General features: G+C 33.3%; 1 long non-coding RNA gene across 1 annotated transcript in view; it reads left to right on the forward strand.

Annotated features, from left to right (window-relative positions):
• Window positions 1-556: 556 nt before the first annotated feature.
• LOC129010470 (uncharacterized) overlaps window positions 557-12,712 on the forward strand; it is a 41,865-nt gene continuing 29,709 nt past the window's right edge. The window contains exons 1-2 of the long non-coding RNA XR_008493004.1: window positions 557-852; window positions 12,684-12,687. This is a non-coding gene — a long non-coding RNA (uncharacterized LOC129010470). The remainder of the gene's footprint in view (window positions 853-12,683; window positions 12,688-12,712) is intronic.

Consider the following 12,712-nt stretch of genomic DNA (forward strand, 5'->3'; position numbering starts at 1 on the left):
CTTGGCATAAAGAACTCCAAAGTTTAAACCAAACTAAGATGGGAAGCATAGGAAGCATGTTTTTCTTTCACAAAATCAGATTAATTCTTATTTGAAGGGTTCTTTGAGCATAAAGAAACTACCATTGCAGAAATGCAGATTTCTGATGTGGCCACCTTGAGTTTGTTGAAGAAAAACAATTCTGAAAATTCACTCAGGTCCCTCTGGCTCCCCGGGTTCTTTGCACCCTGATAAAGAAAAAGATTACACACGCGCCACCTTTTGGAGAAAATGGGAATAGCAGCAAAAAGGTCAGATTCAAAGACCATTAGCTCTATCTCACCCTCAAAGGGAAAAACAAAAAGCCAAATGTCATTTATTTTTATTATAATATTTAAAAGCTATATCCCACAGAGGTTTATTAATCATGTGACATAGAACTATTAGTAAAGTCTGAATTAAAACTTGGATTCGGTTTTTCTCATTTTCAAAATGGTAATAAGTTGATTTTGCTTTAAAACAGTAAGTCTGAAATAACCACAAAATAACAAAACACTGTCTCAAATCCCAACGTCATAGTTTTCATTTATCCTTGGTCATGGATATAGATCTACGGGGAAAATTAATTATTTGTTTCTATTTATTCTATCCTAGTTACAATAATCCTTAACTTTAAGTATTGTACCTCCCTTTTTCTTAGTACTTAGAATGGAAAACCAGAGAGGCAAATTCATTTATTTTACTAGAAAGAAAATTCTTATTTGTTTTATCTAGACCATGAAAAAGAAGTGGTATCACAAATCTGCTTAGTTTTTTTGGACTTGAAGCGTAGAGTCGAAGGTTTTTGAGATTCCACAATGCTTGGGAGAAAATGTAAATAAAATTACTGGTTACTATATGTAAATATCTTTTACACATGTTAGGCATTAAGGCATGCCCTCCAACGTTATAATGACCACTGAGCAAAAGATTATGCAACTAAACAGTAGACAATGCTGACATATAAAATGCTTCCAGGATGGAGAGGGGAGATAGCTGAATTTCATTTTAAACAGTATTGACATAGCCACAAATCTGACTTAGAGATAGTTCTCACTAGACTTGTATATTGAAGTCACAATCATAAAACAATCCTCTTCATTTATTGTCTTTAAATTCTCATCTCTGTCTGAAGACCTTTTCAAATAGAATAACAAAGCATAGAGGTAAATCGGATAAATGACTGATAGCGTCTATGTTTCTGAGTTCATTGTCCCAACATTATTTTGTTTATACAACAACCGACATGTACAAGAATTAAAGAGTTCTTAAAAATATTTAACTTGAGTCGTAATCCAAATCAGATTTTTCATTATTTCCTAAAAAAGTGTCACAAAAGCTGCTGTGATTTTAAGTATAAAACGAATGCTACCCTTGTAAATAGCAGCCATAATGTTTTAAAAAATAATTCTCATTGAATATAAATGTCCTGTGTTGACTTTTATATCACTCCTTTTCCCACTCTGTAAGTTTTAATGAAATTATTTTTCCTTAAAATAAATACATGAAAGATTGATTACTAAAACAGCATTATGTGTTTTATGTTCTGCCAACAGGGAGATGATAGAGTCGGGTTTAAATTCCTCAGCACGCCCTGCTGTGGTTGTCACTCATAGCTCTCCCTTTCCAAAAACCTCAAAATAGCTTATAATGCCACGTACTATATGTGGAGTAATAATTAGGCTTTCCAGGGTACTTTCTGTTGGACAATCCCTTTGGCACACACCAAAGCCATAAAATCCAGCTCTTCACACAAAGTTCTCCAGCTTTTTTTGAATGCTTTAAAGATCATAACTGTGATATCGCTTGACAGCTTGGCATGGTGAAAGCTGACTAATGGGCACTTTTGAGTATGGAGTTTTATGCTTTTTCTTTTCTTCTTTTGGGGACATCTACCAGGATTTGAGAATCAAATTGATAGGACAAACCTACAATTTACACTCCTTGAACCCTGAAAATTAATTAAGGGCAGACATGTTAAAGGTTTTAAGTTAAAACTGATTTTTGCAAAAGGAATTTGGGTCTTCAAATGAAAAGAAAACATAAAGACCTTCCAAAGAAATGTAACATTTTAAATGAGCTTCCAGAAGCCTGGAGCTCATTCCATAATAATATATTACTTTTCTAATTAGAATCCCTAATTATCTGGTGTATTCCTATGGATGCATACAACTTTGTAATTTGGCCACTCGCCCACTCCATTTGGGGTTGCTCTTGTGAATTTAAATTGCACCCCAGTCACCACCAGATGCACCTACGACATGTGTCTTCAGAGTCTACCACACTATCAGTATAAAGTAGAGGAATTATCAGAAATGACTAGAGAAAAGAAAGGAGATTTAAATATTTATAGAGTAAAATCAGGTTGGCTTAAACCCAGGTTTTTCCAGTCAAGAAAAGGGGATAGATCTTTTTTCCTTTAGAAACATACAAACACACACAATAAAGCATTTTTATTCACATAAGCAACTCTAAGACAAGGTCCTTCAGGACTGCCAAGTTATAATGGTGCCCTGCAGAAAATAAGAAAATAGCTACTCATAATTATTTGTTAAACTCACTTTATCTAACCTGTAACTTCCACTAAGTCCTTGTTTATTTTGATATACGTTTAAATAAATTTTTGTGTTTGTTTTTTGAGATGAAGTCTCACTCTGTCACCCAGGCTGGAGTGCAGTGGCACAATTTCGGCTCACTGCAACCTCCGCCTCCCGGGTTCCAGCAATTCTCCTGCCTCAGCCTCGCAAGGAGCTGGGATTACAGCATGTGCCACCATGCCCAACTAAGTTTTGGGTTTTTTTAGTAGAGACAGGGTTTCACCATGTTGGCCAGGCTGGTCTCGAACTCCTGACCTCAGGTGATCCACCCGTCTCGGCCTCCCAAAGTGCTGAGATTACAGGCGTGAGCCACTGCACCTGGCCATGATATATGTTTAATTAAAATTAACAGAGGGCATGATAAAAAACAAAATAAGCACAAATTACTTACTTAACCTATGTACCCATAATGTTCCCAGTTGTTTTCAGCTCAGTTTAAAAATTGGTCTAATTTGTAGCTAATTTTTATGTACTGGCCTGCATATGTTTAAATAGTGGAATAAGCAAACATCTAAACATGACATTTAAAATCTATTTTGAAATTTCTTGTTCTGCTTTTTAGAAAATGACTGGATATATGTACAAGTGTATATATATACACATATATACATATATACATACATATATATGACTGCATGTGTGCATGATGTATGTGTATATGTGCATAATTTAGGGTTCTCGTATTTTTCACACTGTGGGTAGGAAGGGTAGGATTTAGACAATCTTGTGGCTGTTACCAGGAAATGTAGCCCTTTTTGATCTTAGTAAAACATTTTACAAATAAATGCATAAAATTAAAAATTATATTATCAAAGGGGAAAATATTAAAATACACAGGTTACTTGTCTTCACATAATTTTACAAAATATAAAAAATATTTTAATTCTTAAAATTATATAATTAAAAAACACCGGTATAAAATAAGAGAGTTTGAGATTTGAATCTTATTTCTAACATCTTGTGTAATATCCAATATCCAAGAACCTGTGATCTTGGGAAGCTGTAGAGCCCCTGAAGCCCCAGTTTTCTAGTCAAAAACCTTATCGTTACTTTTCAATAAACACACATTCCTTCCTTCCAAAGCTTTGCAAAAAGGCACTTCCTCTAGTAGGTCCTTAGCCATAAACTCCACCCAGCTTAATTAATCATATTTATCCTAACATAGAGTAAATAAATTTAAAGTTCTCAAAAGAGCAAGTCACTTCTAAGATGCTACACAACCAAGGTATTTTATGATAGCAGCTTTCATTCATCCATTCACTCATTCATTCATTCATCATTCAGTTATTTATTCAACAAATGTTCATTAAAGCTTGCGTGTGTGTGAATGAGTGTTGGATTTCTCTGCAAAGGCTGGAGCAAAGTAGAGGATGCCAGCATGCATACTTTTCCTACTATCTCAATATCTTGTCCAGTTTTCTCTATTCATTTCACAGGACTGCATACGCACCAGGTAGTCAGAGGTGAAGAGGATGATACCCCTATAGCTGTGGGGTGTTTCACTGTTTTAGAAGGGACTGAACTCATTTGAAATTGGCAACTGAAGGAAGTCATTATTCTCAACTCAGAAAAGCCCAGAAACAAGTCCAGGCTGGTGATAAACAAAGCTATCTTCAATGTTCATCCCTCAGAAGTAGATTTTCTCAAAAGACACTGTATCTAATTTTGTATTTGTAGTTTTTTATTTTATTTCATAAAGAGAGCCTGAATATTTATAGCTTCAAGACATATAAACTGAATTTGCCCCTACCTGTGCTACTTCTTTTTATTTTGTTTTGTTCATTGCACTATATTTTGAGGCCATTACTTTTAGGAACAGTCTTCAAAGTGTACAAACCAGTGGTTCTCAACTATCCTGTTCATAATAGTTGTATGGAGGGATTTTATTAAATGTGAACCCCAAGTTTCCACACTAAGGAGCTTCTGTTTGAGTAGTCTAGTTTGTAGCTTTCAGAATGAATACGTGTGTGTGTGTGTGTGTGTGTGTGTGTGTGTGTGTTATTCCTGTCTTTAGATCATACACTGAATATCAAACACAAAACAAATTTTTTTAAATTCAAGAAAGCTTTAGAATCTATCTGCTATTGTTGTTCTTCATTCTAAGATAAGCTGAAGTTTTTTTTCTGTTATGTTGGGTGGCTTTCTATTCTGAAATGATGGCAGCTGCAGGGTGTTTGGGATAGGGTAGAAGGCTCAGTTTGGTTAAGCACCTTCTTTCAAAGTGGCTCTGTAAGCAGATATTTGGAAGTATTAATCTTACTCCTTATTGACCTTGCCATTGATATGGCTGGTCATTTAGAATAGTTGATATTAAACTTCAGTTCCAATTCTAAGAGACTACAATAAAAAATGTTGAAGTCATATAGATTGGGCCCAAAATAAAATGTAAACAGTCCCCACATCTCCGTGTTGTAGACTTTCATATACAGCACTTTTAATTATATTGCCAACTCACTCTATTTCTTTTTAACCTCTGTTCCTTCCAGAGGACCCCTAATTCCTGCCAACCACCTGACTCTACCTCATTCCAACAGTTCCCAGCCACCTGTCTCTTCCCTCTTCCATTCCATCTGCCATAAAGCAGGCTCTGCAAAACAGTCATTAAAATCTTTAGAGATGCCATCTGCTGCCTAGTATTGTCTATGAATCATTTGAGGTTATAAATATTACATTTGCATTGTGTGGCCTGGGACCTCTGAAAAACTGACTCAACTAATTTAACATCATAATTATCATCATGGCCTGGAGGACTACAATATCCAAATAGTATTTCACTAGTAAGAGCGATGGCTTTTTAAAAGAGTGAAATAGACTCTTTCCTTATCATCCAATGAAACCCATCATCCAATGAAACCCATCCCTGGATCAAAGATTATGGAAGGTACTACTGTCTTTAAGTTTTACTTAAACCAATTAAGAGCTAAAATGTAGCCAAGATTCAAAACAAATTATTTAGTGACATTGAAGATAGTTGAATAGGAATATGGATAGATGAGTAATAGAAAATGCATAGTACATTGTAGGTTTAGTAGAAAGTGATTAAAGATAATCATTGTATCATCTAGAAATTAAAGAAGCGAAAATAAACATTTTTGTCCATTCTTTTACTAAATAACAAAGATTTGTTTAGTCCCTCCATTTAGTACTATTATTTTTCTAATAATTATAAATTTAAAGTACATTTGATATAAATATTTAATTCTCAATATTAAATCATATTATCAAAAATACATATCAAAATTACTTACATGATTATATGAAGTTCTAAACTGCTTAAATGATTTAGAGGGTATGTATTTTGTATATATCTAATCATTTTCTTTCTTCTAAAATTATATATGAGTATGTAATTTTTTCAAAGAAGTTATTTTATAAAGTAAATCATAATAAGGTAATATAAATGCTTCCAAAATTAAAATACATGTTCCATATCACTTTCAACAACACAGTAGTATCTGTAATTAAATCCTGTAACTTGATAGAATAACCCTGCACCACCACCTGCTGTTGGAAACAAAAAATTTAATTTCATATGTTCAACTTATAGCTATGTATAAGCTTGGTGCTAGGTATAAATCTTCATGGGGGTAAAGCAACATTATCATTATTATGGCTTTTATGGATTTTAAGGCTTCTACATAATTTCTTGAGCATGTGTGTAGATTTTTAAGTATACTGATTCTACAAAGGAGGAAAGCAAGAAGTGGAACAAAACAAGTAAAACCAAATAAAATAAATAAACACTTGCAATTTGAGTACTCTGCTGCACTTTGGGAAGAAGAGAACTTCATTTTTCTGTCACAGAGTCTCTACAGTTTTTATTCTTAATAATTTCATATACTATCATGATTATTCATGTGTATATTTATCACTGTTAACAGATATATTATCAATGTTTAATGCAAAGGGAAAAAATGGCCTTTTCCATTAGGACAAACCTGTATTTGAATGCCAGCCCTTCTACTTGTTAGCTTTGAGCTCAATCCAATTATTTAGCTTCTCTGAACACCAGGCCAAAGACTTTTTAAAAATTGAGATATACAGATGGATCTTATAGGGTTTTATGAGATTTTTAAATATTATATGTAAAGTACCTGGGATACACATTAAGCACTGAATAAATGGCATCTCTGATTATGTTATTTTTATTCCATAATCTTTGTATGTGTCACTAAAATCTCAAATCTGGGAAGTTCAAATCTGATCAGACCATGGACAGATGTTAGAGAGATCATAAGAAGACATAAGAAATCTTATAGTTGAAATAAATACAGAAAGTGAGACTTGAGTCAGGCACTCAACCAAACTTGATAGAAATACCAAATCTATAGTAAGTAAGCCTTACAGTTTCAGTCAACAATCCAACTGGGAATCATCCTGACAAGGAGGTTAGGAGAGGAGCACAGACAGTCCAAACATATGTTCGTGAACATATGCAGATTCATCTGATGAAGGTCACTTTAGAAAACTTGAGTCTCCCTCATAGACAAGCCTCTAACGGATTTTAAAGAATGGACTTTGATGTTTTCTGATATAAATTACTCATTAACTCTATAGAAAGCAGTAGTAGGCACATTTAATGATACATAAATAAAGTAGTGAGCAGGAACATCACTAGGGGAGTCTTTTATACAAATCTAATTAAGTCAGAGAAATGAAATAAGACTATACATTTAGTACATAGGAAATGAAGCAATGGATAAATAAAAAAGAAAATAGATGGATGGACAGACAGATGAATGCAGAGACCTCAGAAAAGAAGTTTAGCAGGGTAGAAAGTAAAACTTCTTTACAATAAAATTCCAACTAACAAAGGTAGAATGAACGATAGAAATAGAAAAATCAGTATTTGGAAACCATGCTAGTAATAATTATTTCAGGCAAGACTCATCAAAGAATTATTGCATAAAAGTATAGTGAGAAGCAGGATGATTATATAATCTCAAAGTAGCTCACAACAGGATAGTTATTCATTACAAAGACAAAAATGGTAACTTTACATTAAAGAAAATTGGCTGACACCACCTTTACCAAATGGACAGTTAAATTACTGTTTCACTAAAGACAACATGCTGCACTGAGAAAAACACATCACTCCTGTTGTACTCCTGCCAAAAATACATAGCTTAAATCTAATAAGGAAACATCAGACAAACCCAAACTGAGGAACATTGTTCAAAATAACTGGTCTGTATTCTTTAAAAAAAAAAAGTATCTGTCATGAATGTCAAAGAAAAACTGACTCTCTGTTCTAGAGTAAAGGAAAATAAAAAGATATGAGAACTACAGGCAACATGCGATCCTGAATTGGTTTAGAATATTAGTGGTATAAATGGCTGAATTTGAATATGGCTTCTAAGTTAGACTGCAGTGTTATTAATGTTAGTTTCTTGATTTTGTTCATTGTAATGTGGCTAAGTGACATAAAATGTACACTAATGTATTTAGATGTAGAGTATCATGTTTGTAACTTACTCTCAAGTGTTTCAGGAAAAAATATATAACTACAGTTATATTTGCATCTATACTTATATCTACATTTGTAATCATACCTATGGAGAGGGCAGGGTTGGAAGAGAGAAATAGGGAGGAAAAGAGGAGAGGGAGAAGAAGGGAGGAAGAGTGAGAATTATAAAGCAAGCAAGAGAGGTAAAGGTTAACATTTGGAGAATCTGGGTTAGGGTATAGTATATAGGAATGCTTTGCTCTAATCTTGCAACATTTTTGTACACCTGAAATTACTTCAAAATTAAAAGTAGAAAATGATAAAGGAAAGTGGAGGAGAAGGGAAAAGGACAAGGAGGAGGAGGAGGAGAAGGAGGAAAAGCTTACTTTCAAAAAGCTCTTATACCAAAATCGTCTCATTTCTAGATGCTCCATAACGTTAATAATATAAGTACATACTTACTGAACGAGAATAATTTGTATGGTGTGTTAGCCCATGTTCATGGCGCTGATAAAGACATATCAGAGACTGGACAATTTACAAAAGAAATAGGTTTATTGGACTTACAGTTCCATGTGGCTGGGGAGGCCTCGCAATCATGGCAGAAGGTGGAAGGTACGTTTCACATGGTGGCAGACAAGAGAAGAGAGCCTGTGCAGGGAAATTCCCCTTTTTAAAACCATTAGATCTCATGAAACTTAACCATCACCAGAACAGCATGGGAAAGACTAGCCCCCATGATTCAGTTACCTCTCACTGGCTCCCTTCTACAACACGTGGGAATTCAAGATGAGATTTGGGTGGGTACACAGCCAAATCACATCATGTAGGAAAGAGAAAAAAAGATCTAGGAGCGGGAGTTTGGGATGAACTACACATCTAATTGTACACATTTCCTGTGCTATAACTTCTATGAAGAAAAGAAACAGGCTAATTTTTGTTCACTACTGTTTATGCTGTTCCAATATAATGCCTGGCACACAGGAAATGCTTAACAAATATGTATTGATATTTGTTAATATGTTAATAAAGTAGATATGTAAGATATCTACTTTATAATTGTTTTAACTCTTATTCTCCTCTTTTGCAATTGTCTTAAAATCTGTCCACTAAACATCTAGATTTCATAAATACATAACTATTCAATCTGAGTAACATTTTTAGGAGAGAACAACTAAATTATATAAAGCAGAGAGAGCTTACATCTGAGTATTACATAGCAATGAAACATGGGCATCTCTTCACTCTCTAATCCTGACAGGATTTGTAGTTAACTTACATTCTTTTTCCCCTACTGAACAATTATAAGTTTCCTTGAGCATTAATTAGTAGCCTTAGCCAGATGTTAAAGTGTGGCTGATAAAATATAGCATCATATTTCAAACCAAAATCCAAAGTCTAAGCAACATCTAATTTTTTTGGAATGTGGATTGTGAAACTTGAAACTACCAGAGTATTTGATGTGCTGAAGAAGTCTCAAAGGGTCACAATTGAACCAGACACATCAACCAGCCTAAAGGGCAACAGATAGCAAGGAATGTCTCAGAGTTGCCTAGCTTATTTTATCTCTATTCTTGGTAACATCTCCATTTTCTCTTATATTAGATGGTGTACTACATAGGTCCAGCCTCAGAATGCCTGCAAACCAACAGCTCCCTTCAGCCTAAGACAATTACTTAATAGAAGTTTTTAAGCTGACAACAGATGGATACATCACCATACTCTACCCACAGCTGATAAATTCATCAGTGAGCCCTTGACCTGGTGCCAACCAATTCTTACAACCAGTGACACCTATGAGGTGGCCTGGAACAAAAGGTCCAGGTACATAGATAATGGTGCTTATGGTGGAGTTTTCTGTTTTGCTTTGTTTTAAAACAGAATTATTGAAACAAGCTCGACATAAATTTTGCACATTTTAATGTGTACAATTTGATTTATTATATATATACATATATGTATATCAACATATGTATACCCATGAAACTATCACAATCAAGATATTGTGCAGTATACCACCATGGCACACATTTACCTATGTGACAAACCTGCACATCCTGCACATATACTCCTGAATTTAAAATGAAAGTTGAAGAAAATAAATGTTGAATAAATCACCTTCAGACGTTTCCTCGTGCCTTTGCAATCCCTCTCTTACTCCTGTCCACCTTCCTGCCATAGAAGGCAATCGTTGATCTGCTTTTTACCAATGTATGTTAATTTTCATTTCTTAGTATTTTGTAGAGGTAGAAGAACCATACATTGTGTCCTAGTTTCAATGGCTTCTTTCACTCAGCATAATTGTTTCACTAAGAGTTACATATATGGTGTAGCATAAATTTCTTTTTATTGTTGACTAGTATTCTAGTTTACAAATATACAACGGTTTTTTTATCTGTTTATCTGCTTGTGGACATTTGGATTGTTTCCAGTTTTTAGCTATTATATCACAAATAGAAATGATATGAACATTCGTGTAAAAGTTTTCATAGGAACAATGCTTTAGTTAACTAAAAACCTAGGAATGGAATAGGTAAGTTTACGTTTAACTGTTTAAGAAACTGCCAAGCTATTTTCTAAAGTGGTTATACTATTTTACATTCATAACGGAGTGAACGGCAATTCTAGATCTTCAAAAACCTATCCAGCACTTAGTGTGTAATATTATCTCATTGTGATTTTAATTTGTATTTCCCAAATAACCAATGATATTGTCTTTTAACATGTTTCTTTAATACCAGTATATGTTCTTTGGTGAAGAATCTATTCAAATCTTTTGCCTATTTTTACATAGGTTATTTTCTTTATTGTTGAGTTTTACAAGTTCATTATATATTCTGAAGACACATCCATTGCCATATATATGCTTTGCAAATGTTTTTTCCTATGCCGTACCTTGCCTTTTTATTCCCTTAACAGTGTCTTATGAAAAGCAGAATTTTTAATTTTGGTGAATTCTGACTTTATTATAGGCCATGCTCTTTGTGTTGTATCTAGTAAATCCTAGCCCAGAGAATCCTGTGTTCTCTTCTAGAAATTGTACAGTATTAAATTTTATATTTAGGTCTAATATCCATTTTGTGTTATGTTCAAATAATGAATTGACACTGATTTTCTTTTATGTTATGATAACATTTTCATGTGTTTTGCTTTGTTTTATCTTTTGCATATTATTTGATTATTCCAACATCATCTAATGAAAATATGATTCTTTCTCCTTTGAACTGCTTTTACACCTTTTAAAAAAATATCACTGTCCATATACGTGTAGCTCTATTTTTGGAATCTCTATTTTATTCCATTGATCTATTTCTAATATTTGTACAAATACAACACTGCCTTGATTAAAATCACATTATAATAAGTCTTGATATCAGATAGTGTTAGTCCTCCCACTGGGTTTTTCTATTTCAAAGATGTTTTGGCTTCTCTAGATTATTGCATTTCCCTGTGAATTTTAGAAATTTTTTTTTCATTTTCTGCCAAACCAAAACAAAACAAAAACTAGGACTAAAGACCCATGGGTATAGTATGGGTCTCAGTATACTTAGACCTTCAGTAATTTCTCTCTGCAATTTTAGGTAGTTTTCAGTGCACAGATTTTTTTGGTGTTTTATCAGATTTTTCCTTAATAACTTCATATTTTTGCTGTTACTACATATGGTACAATTTTTTATTTTTAATTTTTGATTGTTGGTTGCTAGTATATAGAAATATAACTGATTTTTATATTAATCTATAAGTTTGTCAAACTCATAGTTTCTAATATAATTTTATATATTCCATTACATTTTTTATAAAATGTTTGAATAAAGTTTTACTTATTTCTTTGTGACATGAGTGCCTTTAGTTTTAATTTCTTTTTCTTTATCTTATCGCACTGGCTAGGGCCTCCGTTTTAATGTTAAACAAAATTGATGAGACCAGACACCTTTGTATTTTTCCTAATCTTGGGAGAAAGCGTTAAGTCTTTCACTATTAAACATGATATTAGTTGTATATTTTTTTATATCTGAACTTTATCAGGTTGAGAAAGTTACCTGCCATTTCTACTTTGCTGACATATTGTCAGGAATGAATGTTGGATTTTTTTCAAATGCTTTACCTCATTAATAATAGTGTTGATTTGGTTTGTTCTTTTCAGTTTGTAATACGGTGATTTTATTTGATACATTTTTGAATATTAAAACAACTTTACATCCAGGATAATTACTACCTGGTCATGACGTATTAGCAGAATTATACAGATATCAAAACCAGACAAAAACGTTAACATAAAAGAACATTATATACCAATATTTTTCATGAATAAATATGCAAAAATAGATAGATATGCTACCCAAATTTTAGCAAATCAAATCCAGTAATATATGATGATTATGTGTGGTTTAACCCAGGAAGGTAAGGTTCAAGAGCAATGGGAAGAGGGAATAGAGAGGACTTGAGTAAGAACATGGAGTAAAATGAATTTGTGATGACTTTGATGTTGAATCACCATCCAGTTCTGCATTACTGCTATCATAAAACTCAAGTATTCCTTATTTTCTTATTTCAGTAAAATTTCTTCATCCTGATTTTATATGTATCCTTAGCACAAAACCTCCATTAATTGAGAAATAAAGGTGGGTCTCTGCTCCTTGAAGCCAAAAAC

Source organism: Pongo pygmaeus, chromosome 10 (assembly GCF_028885625.2).
Source record: "Pongo pygmaeus isolate AG05252 chromosome 10, NHGRI_mPonPyg2-v2.0_pri, whole genome shotgun sequence".
NCBI lineage: Eukaryota > Metazoa > Chordata > Mammalia > Primates > Hominidae > Pongo > Pongo pygmaeus.